This window comes from Schistocerca cancellata, chromosome 9 (assembly GCF_023864275.1).
Source record: "Schistocerca cancellata isolate TAMUIC-IGC-003103 chromosome 9, iqSchCanc2.1, whole genome shotgun sequence".
Lineage (NCBI taxonomy): Eukaryota > Metazoa > Arthropoda > Insecta > Orthoptera > Acrididae > Schistocerca > Schistocerca cancellata.
The window spans coordinates 105,954,232-105,978,930 of NC_064634.1; positions in this window are offsets into that span (position 1 = coordinate 105,954,232).

Genomic DNA, 24,699 nt, shown 5'->3' on the forward strand with positions numbered 1-24,699 from the left:
TTAATTCGACTACATTCCATTATCCTCGTTTTGCTTTTGTTGATGTTCATCTTATATCCTCCTTTCAAGACACTGTCCATTCCGTTCATCTGCTCTTCCAAGTCCTTTGTTGTATCTGACAGAATTACAATGTCATCAGCGAACCTCAACGTTTTTATTTCTTCTCCATGGACTTTAATACCTACTCGGAACTTTTCTTTTGTTTCCTCTACTGCCTGCTCAATATACAGATTGAATAACATCTGGGACAGGCTCAACCCTGTCTCACTCCCTCCCCAACCACTGCTTCTCAACCAATTCATAAAATTCTAAATGTCTTTTACAGATAAACGGGGTTCTTGAGAAAAGTGGACAAAGTCAACAGGACAGTGGTCAAGGCGCTGTGATATAAGTTCACTGTCGACTGTAGACTGTTAAACCAAGGTCAATAACTACTACCAGGAACACACTCTTTGACCCTAACCGAAATTGATATTACGTGAATTACATTTCTCTATACGTAACACAAATTTATAACAAGAGCAGCACATTGGCGATTCCACAGATACAGCGCAAACTTTCTGAATTTTATGTTACTGTGAACTGACGATGTAAATTATAAACACTATAGATTGTAATAGGATAACATATTTCAATGAGAACCTATTTGTTTAATTAATTCCAAAATTGTATCAGACATCAACGAGGAAATATATGATACAATATAGAGATCGAAACGACTGTTAACAAAAGTAATAAACCTCAATTGATGCTAAAAAACAAAAGAGCATGTTTTACACATACAACTGTAAGCTAGAGGCATTAAGTGAATTAATGTTAATAAAAAAATGAATATAAAATTTTCCATAACTTCTGAATTATTATAGACTCGTAAAATCTAAGACCAGTTTAGGAATCAGCTCAAATTCTCCTTTAAGATGAGACATTTTACACATCATTTCACTGTTGTTTTAAATTTTGTTGTGACTGATAACCTGAGCTGCTTGGTCCCTTAGGAATTCACACACATCTCATAATTTAAATTTTGTAAACATTTAAATTGGTAAGAAGGCAGAAGGAAGTGTGGAAGAAATACTAGATTCAAAAACCGTTACCACCATACGTTTTATGTATGTGGCACAGAGTTTGTGTCTGTATGAGTTAGTGTCTGTATGTGTGTGTGTCAGGATCTCCCAGACGCATGGATCGATGTGTCCTAATCTGGCACAGAAGCAGCAGGCCTCATGAGTATCAGAACTGTCGGGTTTATAACCTCCTAGCTCTAGCATGACTAGAGATACAGACAAGAATGTGATTTTTCCAGCCCCTGGCGTATGGCTTCCCTGCAGGGCAGGATCATTTTGTGGGAACAGTATCAGTCTGCCAAATTAGTGTGATCGGCAGGGCACCCTATACCTCAGAGCCAGGGAACAGTTTTGTAGGCTCAGTTATGTAGGCTGCCCTGCATGACAGGTGTGTTGCACTGGAGTAGTATCGGCACGTATTATCAAACTGCTTTCCATGGTGGCCTGTAAGTCAGGGGCAAATAAATGATTTTCAAGCTACTGATGAGTAGCCTGTCATACATGAGACGCATGTTATCGGAGTAGAATCAGGTTGCTTTGTTTAATTGTATTGGATGGGCTGCATGTCCCAATGAGAATGGTGGGGAACAGGTTGAGATGGAGAGAGAAGGGGACAGACTGAGTGGGGGAGAGGAGGAAATGTACAGAGAGGAGGGAGGAGGGGAGATGCATGAGACAGTTGAAGGTGTAGGGCGTAATGGGAAGGTGGAAAAACAAGAGACAGAGATGGAGACGGAAAGAAGGGGGTGAACGACGATATCGTCAGATGGTGAGGGAGCAGGAAGATATAGTGAGAGGTGATGGAGGATCGTACAAAGAGAGGGTGAGGAGGAGATGAGGAGATAGAGAAAATGATGAGGATGATATGGATAAATGTGAGGGGATGAGATGGACAGGGAGAGTGAGTAAGGGGTGCCCACAGAGAAGTATATGTGTCAAACGGGTAAGCAAGTGAGGCCACAAAGAAAAGGCTAGTTACTATATGTTGCTAGGTAATATATGTTACACCTAAGTTACAGGTGACAGTTATTGAACTATATGAAATAAAATCGACATAACTTCTGAACAGTTTGCATTAAGACGTTCAAACTGCACGGTTGATCTCGGGGCCTGATGCGAATTAGTATGCGCAATGTGGTTTGGTTTAGCAATGAAGGCCATTTTCATTTGGGTGAGTTCGTCAATAAGCAAGATTGGCGCATTTGGGGGACTGAGAATCCGCATTTCGCGATCGAGAAGTCTCTTCACCCTCAACGGGTTACTAAGTAGTGTGCAATGAAGTCACGGAATAACCGGTGCGATATTCCTTGATGTCACAGTGACCAACGAATGGTACGTGAGGGTTTTGGTTGACGATTTGATCCTCACTTTCCAAAGTGAAGCTGAATTCAACAAGCTGTGGTTCATGCAAGACTAAGAGCTGTACACCATCATAAAGGAGAGTGATGGCAGGCATATCGAACATGTCATAACGTAAATCCGAATAACTGAAGTGACGTTCACATGATGAATAAAGTGTGTGCACGCCGTGGTTTGTAGCTAATTTGCGTTTCTTTTCACATAGTTCAACAGTTGTCACCCTGTAATATTCAACAGACAAACAATTTGATCTAAAACCTAATACAAAATAAAATAGCGCTAGACATTAGGCAGCTTAATTCTACTACGAAGTACATATTTTAAATGTGTTTTAGTGACCTCACATTATTTAAACTGATAGGGAGGAACAGGCTTATATTGTAAGTAGGCTGTTTATGTTTTCTTATTGGCAACGTTACGTAGCGCTCTTTATGAAAATCACTGGCTGTGCTGTGTGCAGTCTGTGGCTAGTTTGCATTGTTGTCTGCCATTGTAGTGTTGGGCAGCTGGACGTGAAAAGCGCGTAGCGTTGCGCAGTTGTAGGTGAGCCGCCAGCAGTGGTGGATGTGGGGAGTGAACTGGCGGAATTTTGAAATTTGTAAAAGTGGATGTCATGAACTGCTGTATATATTATGACTTTTGATGACTATTAAGGTAAATACATTATTTGTTCTCTATTAAAATCTTTCATTTGCTAACTATCCCTACTAGTAGTTAGTGCCTTCCGTAGTTTGAATCTGTTATTTAGCTGGCAGTAGTGGCGCTCGCTGTATTTGCAGTAGTTCGAGTAACGGAGATTTTTGGTGAGGTAAGTGATTTGTGATAGGTATAGATTAATGTTAGTCAGGGCCATTCTTTTGTAGGGATTTTTGAAAGTCAGATTGCGTTGCGCTAAAAAAAATATTGTGTGTCAATTTAAGCACAGTCTTATACATAATTGTTTTAAGGGGCGTTTCAATATACAGATTCTTAAGTGTCGCCATAGGCCATTCGGTGTGAGTTAATGTTCAGGTAGGTCATTGTAAAGGACAGTATTTATGTATTTGTGAGTGTTATAGTAAGTTACATTTGTAACACTGGAAAAATAAGGCCGATGCCTGTTGATACTGTGATTGTGTATGTTATTCATATTTGCGTAACAAATCGAATTGTATGGAGACACATTTCTAACCATTACTGTGTATGTGGAACACGGTGCCAGCAGAAGTGAACCAATGGAAACCAATGGAACCAATCTCGTAGAACAGTTTACAACCCTCATAATTCATCATTGTTTGTTCATCTAATCCAGAGATGGGTTTGTACTGTAATTGTTTGCTGACCTTGAGTTTAGAATGTTGCACAATGCTACAGACGTGCTCTCAGCATTCCGTGCTGAGGCTGTTTTTGTTACGGCTGTACTGCTCGCTAAATGCTGGTTCTTGTGTTGAGAATCGGCGTTCTGTCCGATGTGAAATACTTATCATCTGATTTTTGGAAAACTATTATGTGGAAAAAATTGATTTTTGCACATATTGCAGCCTGATAACTTCACTCGATAGACAAACGAATTTCTTTTTGTTATCAAGTGGTTCAAATGGCTCTAAGCACTATAGGACTTAACATCTGTGGTCATCAGTCCCCTAGACTTAGAAGTACTTAAACTTAACTAACCTAAGGGCATCACACACATCCATGCCCGAGGCAGGATTCGAACCTGCGCAGCGCGGTTCCGGACTGAAGTGCTTAGAATCGCTCGGCCACAACGGCCATCTTTTGTTATCCATCATGCTTAACTGCGCTGCTTCAAATTAAGTGAAACGTAATACGAAATTTCAACGAGTTCACTGGTATAAAAACGTACTGCGAAAAATTTGCGCCTGACAGATTTTATCTCATATATTGCAGTGAACGAAACGTAGAGAAGAGATCGAAATTTTATTTGAAACTTAGATCAGAGAAATATCACATTTCCTTCTCGAGTTATTGGGCTATATATCCGAAGGACAGTAGCGCGCGATGCGCCCATTCACGTCCTTGTGCGTCACGAATCACGTGGTCACAACAGTCGTCATATCTTATAAACGATTGAAGATATCGAAACGAGGTATACTGCAAATGACGGCACTCGGTGAGGCAAATACGTGGTACGATAAGTACTCGAAACTTTTTAGTTCACCGAGTCATGTAAGTATCTCGTCCGCAGTTGCGAGAGGTCGGCGGCTCAGGACGCGTATGACTGTGGGAAAATCCCGTCGACTGGCCTACGCACGTCCACAGCACATAGGGAACAGCAGAGCAGGACATGTATACACGTCCACAGGAGCTATTAGTAACTTCCTTGTAAGTTAAGTGTTTGCTTCTTTAAAGAGCAAACACTTCACTTTGTAATGTTGTAGATGTTTTGGAAGTAGTACCAGGGGCGCATGTTGATACTAATAGCAGTGAAATGAGTTTAGGTGTCACACGGTTATATAGAATCAACTCAGAAAGATGTGTGCGTCAGCGTGGGGAAGTGACACGAGGTAAAAAGGACCTGCAGGGTTGGGAGCTACACATGTCCACACAGTGAAAGGATTTGTTCGAGTTATAGGTGTGACACCGCGCCCAACGCGTCTACAAGAAATGATGTACCACTCGCAGAAATGTAACACTGCGTGCCAAATGTGGTCTTAAAAAGGCGTCGACAGACAGGGATCAGCAAGTACTGTCGAGCCTGGTCAGTGAAAGCCGGTTTAAAACCCGACTGCAATTACTATTGCCTGTGCGCGAATGCAGATCCGTTTTAGTTAGTTTCCGAGCGAACGTTGATAGGAAGTGAGTTAGGTGACCCGCTAAAAGGCAATTGTTCACATCCGCACATAAAGCTGCACGTCTACAGTGCATTATACAATACCGGAACTGCACACTATCTGACTGGAGGTCTGTAGAGCACTCGACTAGTTCCGATTTAACCTTTTTTTAAACGCTGCAAGGTGTGGACTTGTAATGTCGCAAGTCAATCCACAATAGTGTTTTAATGCAGTACAGGCTAGTGGCTTAGGAGTCGGTGGCGGTGACAGCCGCTTGTATCTCGGCGTGATTCACTCGCACCTGTCGGTAGCACGGCAGTGGGAAGTGCTACTTGTGTCAGTTCCAGCGACAGAATATTCAAGCCCCTAAGAATCTAAATAAATGATACTACACTACTGGCCATTAAAATTGCTACACCATGAAGAAATGCAAACGATAAACGAGTATTCATTGGACAAATATATTATATTAGATCTGACATGTAAATACATTTTCAAGCAATTTGGGGGCATAGATCCTGAGAAAGCAGTACCTAGAACAACCACGTCTGGCCGTAATAACGGCCTTCATACCCCTGCCCTTGGGCATTGAGTCAAACAGAGCTTGGATGGCGTGCCCATGCAGTTTCAACACGATACCACCGTTCATCAAGAGTAGTGACTGGCGTACTGTGACGAGCCAGTTGCTAGGCCACCATTGACCAAACGTTTTCAGTTGGTGACAGATCTGGAGAATGTGCTGGCCAGGATAGCAGTCGAACATTTTCTGTATCCAGAAAGGCCCGTACAGGACTTCCAACATGCTGTCGTGCATTATCTTGCAGAAATGTAGGGTTTCGCAGGGATCGAATTAAGGGTAGAGCCACGGGTCGTAACTCATCTCAAATGTAATGTCAACTGTTCAAAGTGCCGTCAATGCGAACAAGAGGTGACCGAGACGTGTAACCAATGGCACCCCATACCGTCACGCCGGGTGAGATGCCAGTATGGCGATGACAAATACAGCTTCCAATGTGGGTTCACCGCGATGTCGCCAAACACGGATATGACCATCATGATGGTGGAAACAGAACCTGGATTCACTCGAAAATATGACGTTTTGCCATTCGTGCACCCAGGTTCGTCGTTGAGGACACCATCGCAGACGCTCCTGTCTCTGATGCAGCGTCAAGGGTAACCGCAGCCATGGTCTCCGAGCTGATAGTCGGTGCTGCTGCAAGCGTCGTCGAACTTTTCGTGCAGATGGTTGTTGTCTTGCAAACATCCCCATCTGTTGACTCAGGGATCGAGACGTGGCTGCACGATCCGTTGCAGCCATACGGATAAGATGCCTGTCATCTCGACCCGCTATTGATACGAGTCCATTGGGATCCAGCACGGCGTTCCGTATTACCCTCCTGAACTCACCTATTCCATATCTGCTAGCAGTCATGGGGTGTCGACCAACGCTAGGAGCACTGTCGCGATACGATAAACCGCAATCGCGATAGGCTACAATCCGACCTTTATCAAAGTCGAAAACGGGATGGTACGCATGTATCCTCCTTACACAGGGCATCACAACAACGTTTCATCAGGCAGCGCCGGTCAACTGCTGTTTGTGTATGAGAAATCGGTTGGAAACTTTCCTCATGTCAGCACGTTGTAGGTGTCGCCACCGGCGCCAACCTTGTGTGAATGCTCTGAAAAGATAATCATTTGCATATCACAGCATCTTCTTCCTGTCGGTTAAATTTCGCGTCTGTAGCACGTCATCTTCTTGGTGTAGTAATTTTAATAGCCAGTAGTGTAAATATTATTCAATTTTGATAAAACTTAATATGTAGCCTTTTGTTATTAAAAAGGAGCTGGTTACAAAATCTCAGCTTTCTGGCTGGTTTATTTTCTCCAGTAGAGTAAATTACCTAAAATACCAGAAACCGACACTAGAAAGATTGCTGTAAGTTCGGATGCATAACAGTATGTCTTCTACTATCATTTGGAATTAATACAGAAGCTTACAACATGTTAGGTCAATGTGTTAGATTTTTTATACTTAAATAACGTCCAACAGTTTTCGTTTTCATAATACAAACTTCAGTAAGATTCAATATTCATTTGAGAACTATTTCTTTTATTGTGTGAGTAAATGAGAGTAAATGAGAGTGTGTATGATGGACAAACGAAAAGGTTCAATATTATATTTTATGTGTAGCGTAATGTAACCTACTCATGGGAAAACGGGCAACAAGCTGCTGCGACGAAACCTGTAATTCTCCTTACTTGCTGATGATGTATGTCGAAGTGTGCTTGTGTTTGTAAGAAGGAAGCCAGAATAGTTATTTGTGGAGTAATGTTTTTCTAAAGTGATCTCAATATTAGTTTTTGTTTCGTTTGGTTTGGTTGAACATTTTATTAATATTTGCAGCATGAAATGATGTAAATGCATCTGAGAATGCTGACTGGAGTAAAACAGTTTAGGAGGATATATGATCTTGAAAGATTGATCTAATTGGCTGTTCATTTGATAAACCAATCAGAGTGAAGTCGTTTCCGCGCTCTATCAAGTAGTATATGCGCTGTGTGCAACGGCATTGAGGAGTCGTAGTCTCGCTGTCAGACGCGCAGGTCATGTTGGGTGTGTCCGAAAAATTATATGTAAAATGAAGAAGTGACTGTTATTTCGCGTACAGGTTACATCGCCGTGAATGTAGATGCATTTACGGACAGATCGTGAAAATTCGAGGGTTGTGAAGTAATCTGCTGGAGATACAAACGCGTGTGAACTCTTGGCCTTTGTGTAGTGAAATACCGTGTGGTGTGTCCAGTATTCAATTACGGAACATTTTTGGCGAGCAGTTTCTGTTAAAGAAATCCACTGAAAAGTTCCGAATGTAAACCCACATATTGTAGCAGATTATAGACTGAAATCGCGTGACAAAATGGTTCAAATGGCCCTGAGGACTACAGAACTTAACATCTGAGGTCATCAGTCCCCTAGAACTTAGAAGTACTTAAACCTAACTAACCTAAGGACATCACACACATCCATGCCCGAGGCAGGATTCGAACCTGCGACCGTAGCGGTCGCGCGGTTCCAGACTAAATCGCGTAACAATTCGGGTAGAACTGGAGTACTTTTCTGGCTGTCTTGCGTGTATACGAAACTGTGTTAACTGTAAGCTGAGGATCAGTGATATTAGCCAGTAGTGTAAATGTCGGCAGATGGCACCTGTTTAGTTTTGCCTCTCAAGGCAATAAAGAAATTTTGCCGCATTTTGACATTTTTCTAAAAAGATTAAACAATCGCCCTCCACCCGAAACTTTGTTATAAGATATTACAGGATATGTAGCCATCGAGTTTTTGCGGACTCTACAAACGTAAGTACGGACTATGGTTTTTTTCAACGCTGCTTTCAACATTGTCTGGACAGTACCTACGTTGCAGAGAAGCGGGTTGGTGACTAGACACTGTGCTGAGGTGGGTGGAGCAATTGTCACTGACAGTAAGCCGGTTGACAGTACGCAGTAAGCAGTTACGCAACCGCTCCACCGCAGACTGCAGCGACGGTCCAGTGAGGCGTTTAACCGGCAAAGTATGGAGGTTGTAGTTCAGGCTGCGGATGCTTCTCTTCTGTGTGCGTGTGTTTATTTTCTTTTTTTTCTGTAGCGCAAGTTGGACACACTCATTCGCGTTACGATGCACGAGAATCGCGGTGTTTATTTCAACATACCCGGCGACCAAGTGTAGCACTTCGATGAGGAATAGTTGATGAAAGAATGGAAGCGCAGCAACTTCTATTTTGGAAAACAGGATCCTGTAAGAGATCCAGAACTGCGTCATTGCAAAACCCTGACATGAATTATTTACTTAAGAATGGTATAACTGGTGGAAGCCAACCTCGTGGGAAATCACTTTGTGTTGAGGGGAATGTAGAGACACGCGAAGCAGTACTGACTCTACGATGTGTCTTAGAAGATACGTTAAACAGGACAAAATCTATGTTTACACAATTTGTAGAATCAGGGAGACCTTTTGACAATGTTTACTGCTGTAAATCGTTTGAGATTCTGAAGCAGCAGGATTAGAAAATACGGAGCGAAAGCTTATTTGCAACTTGTACACTGACCTGATGGCTGTTATAAAAGTTGAAGGGCATGAAATGGAAGATGTGGTTGGCAAGGGAGTGAGACATAATTCTAGTTCATAGTCGGTGTTATTCAAACTGCAGATTCAGCAAGAAGTAAAGAAAATCAAAGAAAAAATTTGAGAACGGAATAAAGTTCGGGGAGAACTTGCCGATGACATAGTAATTCTGTCAGAGACAGGAAAGAACCTGGAAGAGCCGTGGAGCGGAATGGACAGCGTCTTCATAGGCGGGTACAGGGTGAATATCAACAAACGCAAAGAAGGCTAACGGAATGTATTCGAATTGAATCCGCCGTGGCTGAGGAAATTAGGTTAGAAAAGGAGACAATAAACGTAGTGATGCTACTTTGTCAGTACAATAACTAATGATGGCCGAAGTAGAGAGAATATAAAAGGGAGACTTTCAATGAAAGGAAGAACGTTTCTGAAGAAGAGAAATCCGATGTAAACAAATATAGATTTAAGTGTGAGAAGGTATTCCTGAAGAAATTTTTGTAGATTGTAGTCTTGTACAGAAGTGAAACGTGCACGATAAGAGCAGGTCAAACAAGAAGAGAACAAAAGCCTTTGAAATGTGGTGATAGACAAGAACACTAAAGATTAGATGTGTATATCGTCTAGATAGTGGTGCAGTACCGAATAGAACAGGGAAAAAAAATGGCGTAACATGATTGACAGAAGGGATCAGTTGATACGACACATTCTGATACATCAAGCAGTCATAATTTTAGTATTGTAGGGAAGTGTGGAAGATATAAATAGTAGAGGGAGACGATGAGACGCATACAGTAAGCAGACTCTAACGTTAGTGTGTTGCCGTACTTAACCACAGTTAAAGAGACTTGCACTGAATAGAGTAGCGTGGAGAACTGCATCAAACCAGTCGTCGGACCAAAGAGCACAATAGCGCAATAGCTGTATGCATTAACATGTATTGTTTCGAGTTAAGGTCTACGTTTTTCCCTAAATAATACCTCATATATGACTCGTGCGAATGTAGTGTTAACTGTTAGACAAAACGGTTTCTTCAGTGGCATGTGCGTTTGTAGTCATTAGATACATTACCCTCCTTACAATGGTTCGGCATACAACACTTCCATTCCCGTAGCTGTTACTTTTTCTTCTGGACAAAATGGCGGTTAGCATCACTGTTGCTATATTTTTCCGTGTCCGTATTAGTTTATGTTCATACAGACTTAAGGTTGGATAACTAATGAAGATTACTACTTGAATGACAGACACAAAGTTCTCTTAACCAAGTCGATTTAACAGACGACGAACTTCAATAAATATCGGTTTTCACTATACAATGTAAAAGACAATAATGCGTGCCTTACTTATATTCATTAATATGCTATAAAAATTACAAGAAAGTCCATGATGCTAATCGGCCACCGTGTCATCATTTGCCATACGGCGTCTCTCAGATACGGTGTGGTTGTACAAGGAGTCAGCACACCGCATTTCTAAACGTTGTCGACGTTTAGATCTTGCAGCCATTACCTCTCAGTCAGGCAGCTGCTCAGTTGACGTTGCGTGGCTGAGTGCACTCCGGTCTAGTGTGAAACGTCCCCTTAGAACAATTATACATGACTGTGCTGAAACTGACACACAATATTTTTAGCGCAACGCAATCTGACTTTCAAAAATCCCTACAAAAGAATGGCCCTGACTATCATTAACCTATACGTTTCACAAATCACTTACTTCACAAAAATCTTCATTACTCGAACTACTGCAGTACAGCGAGCGCCACTACTGCCAGCTAAATAAAAGATTTAAACTACGAAAGCCACTAACTACTGATAGGGAAAGTTAGCAAATGAAAGATTTTAATAGAGAACAAACAATGTATTTACCTTAATAGTCATAATATATATATCAGTTCATGACATCCAGTCTAACAAATTTCAAAACTCCGCCATCTCTCTCCCCACATCCACCACTGCTGGCGGCTCACCTCCAACTGTGCAACGCTACGCGCTGTTCACATCCAGCTGCCGCTGCCCAACATTACAATGGCAGACAACGATGCAAACTAGCCACAGACTGCACACAGCACAGCCAGTGATTTTCATATAGAGCGCTACGTAACGTTGCCAATAAGAAAACATAAACAGCCTACTTACATAGCCCCCATGCTCCCCACAAAGAAAATTTACAAATTGTTTTGGGCAGTGGCCAATAATGATTTGAAAAAAATTTTCATAATTACAATAACAAAGATATCAAATGCACACACTTATTTATACAATGTTGGTCAAAGGCTAAAATTTTTTCACAGTCCATAAAGACAGTCCAGATTGTTCATCACAGTAAAATTTCAGTGTTTTTTTTTTTTCAAAGTCTGAGCAGTAAAAGACAATGCACACGGAAGTAGTGGATTTCCATGCAGTCTTGAAGAAGTAGTGTTGTCCTTCCAACTGAAAGACAGTGCTGACTCTTGACATCCTGACAGGTAATGGGCCACAACAGAGCAAACCCACAGCAGAGTCATTCGACGTTTTGAAGAAGATTGGTAGGTAGGTCATCAAAGAGCAGACCCACTGTAGTCCTGGTAGAGAGTATGGTATTGGTGAGCCACCAGAGGTGCAGACCCACTGCAGTCCTTGTAGAGACGGCCAGCAGCCATCTGCTGTGACTGTGCAGGTGCACAATCACCATCGAAGAGTCTTGCAGAGAAGATAGCAAGTCTATAAACCACCACTTGTGCACGCACAAAGTTTTTGGAATTGTCCTTAGAACCAGCAATGCTGTTATCCAGTCCCTTGCTGAATTATTAACACACGTGCAAACACTAACAGTCCCTACTTCTCACATATTGTCCATATACTATGACCAACAGAAACGTGTGCAGTGAAATGTAACTTACAAGTTACTTAATTGGATGAACAGGTGTCAATTACAATATTATAATATGAGAATACAATTACAAAGGTACAAAATACATCATTAAAGAACATAACAATACAGATAACATTTGTAGTACAAGCTTTACAAAAGAATCGAAATAACATATACATCAGTGTTACAGGAATTATAACATAAGTTCATACATAAAAGATCAGAATAACTGTTGAAACATCAACTTTACACATGAGCATTAAAATAAAACAGAATAAATAATGTCTAAGCATCTTTACAAAGTAAATAACATATTATTAATGCAAATTACACTCCTGGAAATTGAAATAAGAACACCGTGAATTCATTGTCCCAGGAAGGGGAAACTTTATTGACACATTCCTGGGATCAGATACATCACATGATCACACTGACAGAACCACAGGCACATAGACACAGGCAACAGAGCATGCACAATGTCGGCACTAGTACAGTGTATATCCACCTTTCGCAGCAATGCAGGCTGCTATTCTCCCATGGAGACGATCGTAGAGATGCTGGGTGTAGTCCTGTGGAACGGCTTGCCATGCCATTTCCACCTGGCGCCTCAGTTGGACCAGCGTTCGTGCTGGACGTGCAGACCGCGTGAGACGACGCTTCATCCAGTCCCAAACATGCTCAATGGGGGACAGATCCGGAGATCTTGCTGGCCAGGGTAGTTGACTTACACCTTCTAGAGCACGTTGGGTGGCACGGGATACATGCGGACGTGCATTGTCCTGTTGGAACAGCAAGTTCCCTTGCCGGGCTAGGAATGGTAGAACTATGGGTTCGATGACGGTTTGGATGTACCGTGCACTATTCAGTGTCCCCTCGACGATCACCAGTGGTGTACGGCCAGTGTAGGAGATCGCTCCCCACACCATGATGCCGGGTGTTGGCCCTGTGTGCCTCGGTCGTATGCAGTCCTGATTGTGGCGCTCACCTGCACGGCGCCACACACACATACGACCATCATTGGCACCAAGGCAGAAGCGACTCTCATCGCTGAAGACGACACGTCTCCATTCGTCCCTCCATTCACGCCTGTCGCGACACCACTGGAGGCGGGCTGCACGATGTTGGGGCGTGAGCGGAAGACGGTCTAACGGTGTGCGGGACCGTAGCCCAGCTTCATGGAGACGGTTGCGAATGGTCCTCGCCGGTACCCCAGGAGCAACAGTGTCCCTAATTTGCTGGGAAGTGCCGGTGCGGTCCCCTACGGCACTGCGTAGGATCCTACGGTCTTGGCGTGCATCCGTGCGTCGCTGCGGTCCGGTCCCAGATCGACGGGCACGTGCACCTTCCGCCGACCACTGGCGACAACATCGATGTACTGTGGAGACCTCACGCCCCACGTGTTGAGCAATTCGGCGGTACGTCCACCCGGCCTCCCGCATGCCCACTATACGCCCTCGCTCAAAGTCCGTCATCTGCACATACGGTTCACGTCCACGCTGTCGCGGCATGCTACCAGTGTTAAAGACTGCGATGGAGCTCCGTATGCCACGGCAAACTGGCTGACACTGACGGCGGCGGTGCACAAATGCTGCGCAGCTAGCGCCATTCGACGGCCAACACCGCGGTTCCTGGTGTGTCCGCTGTGCCGTGCGTGTGATCATTGCTTGTACAGCCCTCTCGCAGTGTCCGGAGCAAGTATGGTGGGTCTGACACACCGGTGTCAATGTGTTCTTTTTTCCATTTCCAGGAGTGTAAATCAGTAGTAAAACTAGCTTAACAGAGTAACACAATGTCAAATTCAGTAACACTATGCCTCGCAAACAGCAGTAACTTATACCTAAACATGACATAGCTCAAGCAGAAAAAAATAGCCAGTGATTTTCATATAGAGCGCTACGTATCGTTGCCAATAAGAAAACATAAACAGCCTACTTACAAGTGTAGATCTCACATTGAGGATAACGTCTTTGACAGTACCGAGAATCGAATCCGGGTCTTCCACTTAATTATGTTCGTAAACTCGAGAGGATTCGTAACTCTCTGATAGCTAGGTGGAAATCACACTCACCCCCTGTCGGTTGGTTTGCACCACAGCGTACCCTCCACAGCCTACAGGACAGCACTCTAAAAATAGGAACTGTTGTTGCTGGCGGCGACATGTATCTCTGGTGCGTTACCATTGTCTAATGTTATCCCTACACAACAGCAGACGTTCAGTTGTAAACAAATTAACAAAACAATAAATAAACCCTGTATGCTCACGGACACAAATGGAGAGTTTGAACAGACAAAGAAACTTAACGGGTCATAGAACAGATCGACATCTATTTTTTTAAAAATTGTTGTCAATCCACTTTTCGCCGGCGGGAGTGGGCGAGCGGTTCTAGGCGCTACAGTATGGAACCGCGTGACCGCTACGGTCCCAGGTTCGAATCATGCCTCTGGCATGGATGTGTGTGATGTCCTTTGTGTGGTGCTTGTGCCGTCCAGGTCACTGTGCGCCACGTTTTATAGGATTGCGTTTTATTTTCTGACCAGCGGGCCGCGGCTGACTTGCCAGCGGACCTGCCAACTCTTTTAGTCAACACTCGGACGAATGTCGTTCAAGTTTTAAAGTTCTGTGCCATGTCAAACGTTTTTACAAATCTTTTAGGGAGAGGATTTTAATTTGCTCACTGTGTGACAAGCTCGCCCAAATTTGAAGTAAGTAGCCAGCCAGTGACAATTTCAGTGGCATTCTTGTTGCTATGTTTTCCCTTTCCTTCGGTTTTACTTTCTTATGTAGCATTTTCTTTCTTTTCCTGGTTTCTTTGCGTGTGTGCTTCAGTTTTCTTAGGTCTGTCCACATTCGTTCCTTTTAATGTGTGTCAGGGCGCTGATGACCTCGACGTTGAGCGCCCATAAACCCCAACACACACACACTGTGATGTCCTTAGGTTACTTAGGTTTAAGTAGTTCTAATTTCTAGGGGACAGACGACCTCAGAAGTTAAGTCCCATAGTGCTCAGAACCATTTGAACCATTTTTGAATCCACTTTTGCCGTTAGAGCTGAGCTAAATTATATCTATGTGAAAACTTTCCAAACTGAATTCGATTACAGTTTCATGCATTACAAATACATAGACTTTTACTGCCTGTGCCAACTGGAATAAAATCATTTTTGGTGCTGGGCCACATCATTATAAAACACTACAAGCTACGTTTCGACTGCCTTCGCAGCGGTTGTCTTCAGGACGAGTAAACTGCTGGATTGTAGGATAGTTTGCATATGTACCCTGCCTTATTTCCGTTGTCAGGTGACTATCAGTGTCATATTCTGGTATTCCACTGGACATGCCTCTTGAGGGGTGGTTGCACAGTAGGCTGTAGGCTACAGTACTGTAGCAGGTGACTGGTTTCGCGTCGTTGTTCGTTCACTCTTTTCTTTTATTATTATTACTATTGCTTGCGTAACAACACATATATGAAAAGAGCCGCGAAATATCTTTTAGTAATGCTGTGCTATGAATTTCTTTATCATCATTACTTTTTAACAAAACAGAATATATTGAGTTCTTATTGTTCTGTATCTGGCCTTCTATTAAAGGAATATTTTTCGTGACTGTAACTCATTCTAAAAATCAACATATCTTTCCTACCTTATAGTTGTTGAAAATGACAATTACTTTGTTATGAATACTGATGTTACAGTTCGTATGATTGTTCAACAACAAGATTTTGCAGTGGATTTTGTTTCTCGGTAAAACACCATTCAATACCACGACTAGCACAAGAACATGAGACTCTTATTGAAAAAATCCGTTTTCACTATAAAGTTTGCCAGATCAGAACCGAGCACAGCAAGATTCCTATTAGATTTTGAAGGTACATTATCTTTTTTTTGTACTGTTAGCTATATATTATCGGCAGCCCGCGTCAACCTGCAAGACATCATAAAATCTGCTGCTCTGCACTGCAAGTCCGGAAGCTAAAAGAAATAATATTATTTCACTGTTACCTTCCCGCTTCCTTGCGGTATGATAGATTCTATTTGAGGTAGTTTGAATACGCCGCGGCAGCGGCTCTTTCGTTCGCCGCGCAGCTCGGAACCACAGATAATATTTTAAATAACTGAAAAATGTCTCAACGGGATGGGATAATATGCAAGCAAGCTATAACAATTAATAATGCAAGTTTTCATTTAAATAACTCTATTCAAACATTTAAATACACACCTTTAAAATGCGAACGTAATGGCGTACATCTTTCAGTCTTGACAAAAGAATGCTACGCTAGCGTCCAATACAACGTCACAGGATATCCTACTCGCTTAACTCCAAGAAGAAGAAGACAGAGAAATTAATGTTCATCAAGTATTATATACTAGTTACCTATTCTAATCTTTGTTTGATATTTATCGTCTGCGGCGGTTTCATTACTCGCCGACGCAGATATTCTCTAAAATAAATAATAAAAAAAATACATAATTTTATACAATAACACAATATGATACATATAATTTTCTCGTTACTACATAATATATTTTTTTTTCTACTAGACGTTACAATGCCCCCTGGCAGCAATTGACTAACGTTAAGAATGTTCGGCAATATGCTGCCACTAACGTCCGTTTTGTCATTGGCCACCACCTTGTTTGAAATATTCACGGTTCACTTCTTTCCTCTTTTACATTATAGTTTTAATTACACTTTTTATAGTTTTTTCACACTTTGCGAGGTGACCGTAAACCTAGTCCCAGGGTCATTACAGTTTTCTGGCTCCCCCATTTGGGCTACGTGCGATCAGAAAACCTGGGAAAACTGCGCCGGAGCCATGGTCATCTCGCCTGGTTTGTCTTAACACACGGTTTTGTTCATCAAACAAGGGTGGACTTTATCCAATGTTCACAGATAACAATGATTATTTATGTCAAAATGTTAAACCTTTTAGTCTCTCTATTAAAAATGTACCTTCTACATTTTTTCACATTTGTGTTCTGTGTCACAATTAAGGTCAATCATTAAACAGTTCGATAGCAATGTAATGGATTGTCTTTACACTTACTCACGACAAATGTTCTACCATTGTATGGCATTCGTGTCAGTTTGTGTCACTAATATGACGAAAACATATGACATATATCATCGAACAAGTGAATGTTTTGAGTTATACTCAGCAAAAAAAAATGTTTGTCACGTAATTTCGTGTTCAATAAATCATTTTCATATTAGTACATGAACAACGTAGTTGGTAATGTTCGGTTGAACGTCAACAATGTCGTACGGAGCGGGCGGCGCGAAGCAATTGTTGCGTAGCGTCGTCTGGAGCGCGGCGTGCCAACAACCGCTGAGGTCGACGACCTGCTAGCGGCAACATCGACGGCGTGCTGCGGTGGCGCCCGAGCAGTCGCGAACCGCGCCGAACCATTCACCAATGTCGGCGTGTTGCAGTGGTTTCCTGCGACCGGCTGGCTGGCGGCACGGCACCCGTCTCTGCTTCTCCACATGGCTCCCCGTCGTAACGCATGAAACAAATATTCCACAACGGTGTACTGTCTTTAAGGACACAGATTACTAGCTGTGGAAGAAAATGCAACTTGTTTAAAATCGTTTATTGTTCAGTAAGCCGTCGCTTCACTGGTATGCACAGGATGTTTTGGCGTGATAACAGGTTTCTTGTGGCATTGTGACACTGGTATTCAGGGCTCGTCACACGCACATTGTACTACACACTTTCACCTGCTCTCACGGTTGATACACTGCCAGAGCGTCTCTCAACACGCGAGAATGTTTCGGTTCACACATCCTAAATGTCTCCGTCGAGCGATGTTTGTTTGAATCGACTCCGAACGGATCAATAACTATTGTTTTTATACACTGTCTCTTGTTCGTTGAGCACTGCACTATGACAGTCTGGCACTCAACACTTGACTTATATCGACGTATATATTGGTGCAGATACAACAGTCATTTTCTGTCCCTACTACACACAGTATTCCGTCCTTTCCTCAATTGTTTATGCACACAGTTTCTTTTTAATGCATCTTAACTGTTCTTAGCTTAATCACTCTCATCTACATTGCGTCCATTGTTTTTACTTTGTCACTACACACTTTTAATGCTATTACTAGGCGTATATAGCCTTTTTGTAATTTTTTTTAAAGGTGTGTGATTTTTGGTACACTGGTAGGAAATATTGATTCGGCTTCTTATGCTTATTCATTACGTACGTGACTGTTAATTGAAGTAAATACATAAAACTGAAACGAGTCACTTTTCTAAATAGTTATTTGTTATTCCATGAACCGGTTTTCGAACCTTGTCAGGTTGATCTTCAGATGGTTTTCTGGAAGTTACATAACTATTTTTAGCATAGTGCTGGGTGCTGGCTCTTTGACAAAGATGGAACACGCTTTAACGTATCGCAATGAGTATTGTTTATCTGTCGATATTCATGTAAAATTTTATTTGTATACTTATTGAACCAGTATGGGTGGCTTTTTTTTATTAGTGTCCATCTGTGTTCCTTCATTTTGAATTCCAGTAGGTATATCAGTTCACACACTGTTACACAATCTGTGACTGTGACGGACCTACTGGCCTTCAAAATCACCACAGATCCTGCTTTATGTATTTAAATAGATTCGGCTGTTTGTACCCAGGGTTACCGGAACTGAGTCTAATGCGCATGTCATTTCTCTTCTAGCTGCTTGTTTCTTTCAGCGCATACTAGAGCTGGTCGGGAACGATTCTCTATAAACGTTCTCGTCACCACCCATATCCCTCACACCCTGACTCAGAAATTAGTTGCTTCCTTTTGGCTTTTACTCATCATGCTCATGACATAAAAACTGATAATCGCCCTCCGTAGCACACTGGTAGCTTTCACACTTTATAACGCGGCAGACCTTGGTTCGATTATTCGTCACGGCAGCCATTTAGCCCAACCCGTCCGCCCATCACTGAAATGGCGTCAGATGAAAATAATTGCACCACACTAGATATATTTTTACTTTTTTTTAAATTTTTCTTGCGTAGTTACACCCATCTGATGTGCTTGCTTCCTTCTTCTTCCGAAATCTCTTCATCTTCTCACTGTGGGTTTGTTACTTTCCTCTGTCCATGTTCTGTTGGATATAGCATTTGTTTCAGCTCGTTTAGCTTTACACTGATGCTTGTCAGTTAAAAGTTTTGACTGGAACTGTGTACTGTAGAATTTAGTTTGTAACGCCTACTTTCTTAAGAACTTTTTTTTTTCAACTTCATTTATGTTATTGTTTCTAAATGACGAAAATTTTTCTTTGCACATATGCGAGAACTTTATGACTTCTTTCCGTGAGGCTTTTACCATCTATGTTCCATATTTTTTCTATTATCACATCTTCCCACAGAACTTTATTGGTTTTCAGTTCACGTAATGCTATGTCAGTTTCGTCCATTGTCTATAAACGTTATAACTCTAGTTTCGTTAATGTATGTGCAGTGTTGATCACAACAGCGAAAACCCATACAATGAAAGCCTACGATAACAGAGGCAAAGCAATAACAGTGCGATACTAGGCAATACGATAAGAGTTGTTTTATTAAAGTACCAGCACTCTGTAACAGCTAGTCGATATTGCAGCTTTGTAATCGTCTTCCGCTGAAACATACGTGGGTCATCCGAAAAGTAAGGTCTCCTATATTTTTTAAAGTACAGAACTCTGTTGGTCTGACAGTTGGTCACACTGTTATGAAGAGTGCTTCGCGCGCTGTATGTAAACATGCGCACGCTGCACTGAGGCGCTCAGTCTTAGGTTGGCAGCCGTTGAGAATGGAGCTGCCGTTGTATGCTACCGCCAAGTGCGAATTGTGCTCACTTATAAGATGAATATCAACAAAAGCAAAACGAGGATAATGGAATGTACTCGAATTAAGTCGGGTGATGTTGAGGGTATTAGATTAGGAAATGAGACACTCAAAGTAGTAAAGGAGTTTTGCTATTTGGGGAGCAAAATAACTGATGATGGTCGAAGTAGAGAGGATATAAAATGTAGACTGGCAATGGCAAGGAAAGTGTTTCTCAAGAAGAGGAATTTGTTAACATCGAGTATAGATTTAAGTGTCAGGAAGTCGTTTCTGAAAGTATTTGTATGGAGTGTAGCCATGTATGGAAGTGAAACATGGACGATAACTAGTTTGGACAAGAAGAGAATAGAAGCTTTCGAAATGTGGTGCTACAGAAGAATGCTGAAGATTAGATGGGTAGATCACATAACTAATGAGGAAGTATTGAATAGGATTGGGGAGAGGAGGAGTTTGTGGCACGACTTGACCAGAAGAAGGGATCGGTTGGTAGGACATGTTCTGAGGCATCAAGGGATCACCAAGGGCAGCGTGGAGGGTAAAAATCGTAGGGGGAGACCAAGAGATGAATACACTAAGCAGATTCAGAAAGATGTAGGTTGCAGTAGGTACTGGGAGATGAAGAGGCTTGCACAGGATAGAATAGCATGGAGAGCTGCATCAAACCAGTCTCAGGACTGAAGACCACAACAACAACAACAACAACAACATTCTGTTTTTGATCGCAAAGGGCACTGAGCCGATGAAAATCCATCGCCAATTGACGAAAGTGCATGGTGAGTCATGCATGGATGTCAAAAATGTTCGTAAGTAGTTTAGAGAGTTTGCAGCTGGTCGGACCGAAATTCACGACGAACAAAGGAGCGGGATACCATCAATTTCTGAGGAGACAGTGTTGAAGGTTAGGCAAAGCATGCGTGAAGATCAGCTGATCACCCCGGATGATCTCTGCACGTTGGTTCCTGTGGTTTCCCGAAGCGCGGTCACAGAATTTTAAAGGAAACATTGAACTACAGGAAGGTGTGCGCAAGATGGGTGCTGCGCATGCTGACTGAGGACCACATGCGGTAAAGAGTTGACGCTTCCCGCGCATTTCTTCACAGCCTTGCAGCCGAACAGGACTACTTTCTTGACTCAACTGTCACGGGTCACGAAACCTTGCCATACCATTCTACTCCTGAGACCAAGTAACAATCACGCCATTGGCGACATCCTTCTTCGTCCGAAGCCGCGGAAATTCAAACAAACACAGTCTGCCGGTAAAATGATGACAACCGTTTTTCGGGATCGGAAAGGGGTATTGTTGGTCTACTTTATGTCCACAGGGACAACAATTAACGCTGACAGGTACTGTGAGACTCTGCAAAAACTCGAACGGGCATTTCAGAACCGGAGAAGAAGAATGTTTAGCAAGAGCGTACACATTCTTCATGACAATGCTCGCCCACACATCGCTCGGCAAAGTGTTCTTCTCTTGCAACAGTTTCAGTAGAACATAATCACCCACCCACCCTATAGTCCTGACTTGGCGCCCAGTGACTATCACCTGATCCCTAGGTTAAAAGACAATTTGGCCGGAAAGTGATTCAGCTCCGACTACGAGGTGAAAGAAGAGGTTCACAACTTCCTTAACAGCATGGCGGCGAGCTGGTATGACATGGGCACACAAAAAAAACTGCCACAGCGTCTTCAAAAAGCCTTCGACAGAAATGGTGATTATGTCGAAAAATAGTTAAATGTTCAAGCTGTAAACTGATGTAAACCATTGTAGAAATAAACAGGTCTATGTACTTATAAAAAAATAGGAGACCTTACTTTTGGGATTACCCTCGTACATATAGAAATTTCGACGCCGCCTCCATGGTAAAAAACGGCTCAGTCAAGCAGTATTTTCACTGGAACTACGATCTAGTAGCGGTCTACAATGCCTGACATGCATTTCTACACACTTGCCTGCATGCTAGTACGATTCTAACATCCAGTATCTGTCGCACCACTGAAATCGCCTTCCGCTGTGCGTCGCACGTACTTCTACAGTTACGCGGAGGCATTCCTCTTAATGTTTCAGACCGTCTACTTCGTCGATGTTCGTAGCTGCTTTACTTTTCCTGACGTATAGCGGTCATGAGCGCGCCACATTCGGACAAACCGCCCGCTAGACGGCGAAAGTTACCATCGAAGCGCCGCCATGAGTCTCCCAGGCAGGCTTCTAATGAAACGAATAAATCCGGCGGAAGGAACGTACGGACAAAAACCTAAGCTCTCTCGCTGCAACACATTTCCGCCCGCTGTCGCCCTTTAAAGCGCGCGATTTATCTAAGGAGCGGCGCTTAATTTAGATACGGCTTTCGCCGGCGGAGAGCTGTGCCGCATATGCGTGCATTTATTATCGGCTCGCGCGGTCGACGGAGACATTTTTCTCGCTGCCGATTGCCCCCCCCCCACCCCCCCTCACAACCCCTGCCCCTCTCCCCGGGGTTATTTCACTTCGCACGATTCTATTTCCGTTCGGCGACCTAAGCCCACCAGTCAGAGATCGAGCATATTTTCCCCTTCTTCTTTTTTCTCCCACTGCTTTTAAAATACGGTCCTGAGTAGGTATCGATTCATCTCACGTCCTCTCTTTGTATATATATAATACTCACTGCCCGTCAAAAAAAAAAAAAAAAACGGGGAAGCGCGCAGAAGACACTGTTGGTTGTCAATGTAGCTTTGTACAAGCACGCACCATCTGCTGGTATGTAGAATGAGGGGACAAAAATAATGGGTTAGCAATATGCTTGTATAGAGACGGCCGTAGCATCGCGTTCACAAGGTATAAAAGAGCGGTGAATTAGCGGAGCCCTCATTTGTAATTACCTGATTTATTTTAAAAGGTACCGGGCGTGATTATGGTTGTAAGACTGGAATAAACAGACTTTGAACACGGAATGGTAGTAGGAGATAGACGCATGGAACATTCCATTTCGGAAATGGTTAGGCAATTCAGTAGTCTGAGACCCAGAGTGTCAAGAGTGCGCCGAAAATACCAAAATTCAAACTCGCCACGGACAACGTAGTGGCCGATGACCTTCGCTTGACGAAAGAGAACAGTTGCAGTTGCGTAGTGATGTCAGTGCTAACAGACAAGCAAAACTGCGTGAAATAACTACAGGAGTCAATGAGAGACGTGCGACAAACGTATCTCATAGGGCAGTGTGGCAAAATTTGGCATTAATGGGATATGGAAGCAGATGACCGACGAGAGTGCGTTAGATAACAGCACGACATCACTTTTAGCGCGTCTCCTTGTCTCGTGACCGTGACGATTGTACCGTAGACGACTGTAAAACCGTGCCCTGATCAGGTCAGTCCCGATTTGAGCTGGTAAGAGTTGACAGTAGGGTTCGAGTGTGGCACAGACTCCATGAAGCCATGAAACCAAGATGTCAACAAGGTACTGTGCATACGGTACTGCAGTACTTGCGTTATCCGGAATTACGGTACGAAGCTCCTTCGGACGTGCATGCATGTCCGAAGGAACAGGCACTGCGGCGACTCTAGCCGTTTATAAAGACATGAAATGTATTCGCAGTTGCGAATATGGACTACCATCACCTGTATAGTGGAATGACGAGAATGAAACGTTGTGCACGACCGGCACTAGAACCCGGATATCTCGCTTATCGAGAGCGGCAGCTTTATCATTTGGTATCCGTGCACGACCCACGGCCAGACCCAAACTTCGAAATGTCATCAAACATCTGTCCGAAGTAACTTTGCATCGTAATTCGTAATAACACAAGCATTGCAATACCGTATTTATCAGCCGACACGGTGCAAGCGACTTTCGAGTAAAGTGTGTTCCCTGTACAGGAATATACATAATGGATGTACCTGTACAGCTTATGGACACATGTCTGATGACATACGGAAGTTTGGTATGCCCGTGAGTAGTGCTCACATAGCGAAATAGTAAGGCGACCGCCCGCGATAAGCAGGAAACCCGGCTTGGAGTCCCGATTCGGCAAACATTTTCATTGTCATTCCACTATACAGCTGATTGTAGCCCATTTTTGCAAATGCAAATACATTTCAGGTACTAATCAAGCTGGTGGATCCTCTAGTTCAACTGATCCGATCATTGACTAGAAACGTTTGTGTTCGACTACGTGGAGACCATGTGCACCAAGAAGTGTGCAATATTTATGTATGGCACCGAAATGACTTGAAAGATTCCCGTCAGTTATAGTTAGTCAGTGATTCCGATTTTGTACTTTATTAGTGCCTAATATGGCCATCGAAGAGGTTGCGCCAGATGAATTAGGTGACAAGGTATGTAAGTTGCTACAGCATGCTTCCCATACCTTTTTACATTAGTATGAAATTCTTGCAACGTTATAAGTAAAGGAAAACAACAAAAAAGTCGCTAACTATCATTTCATTATTCCAGCAGTAGAGTTCTATGAATGGAGAGTAGTAAAAAGAAGCTTGAACCAGGTCAGAATGCGCAATAATATGTCAATAGAAAAATTAGTATTCGAAAACCATTATGGACAGCTAGTTGAACCTATACGTCACAGAAACAACGAATTAAATAAAAATAATAATTGAAAGGGGGAATAAAACTCAGGGTGGAAACAAGTAAATAATAAGATTCGCTGATGATATTCGTAGCATGCCGGTTCAATAAAGAATAGCTATCTTATGACGTATCTATTTCCTGGAT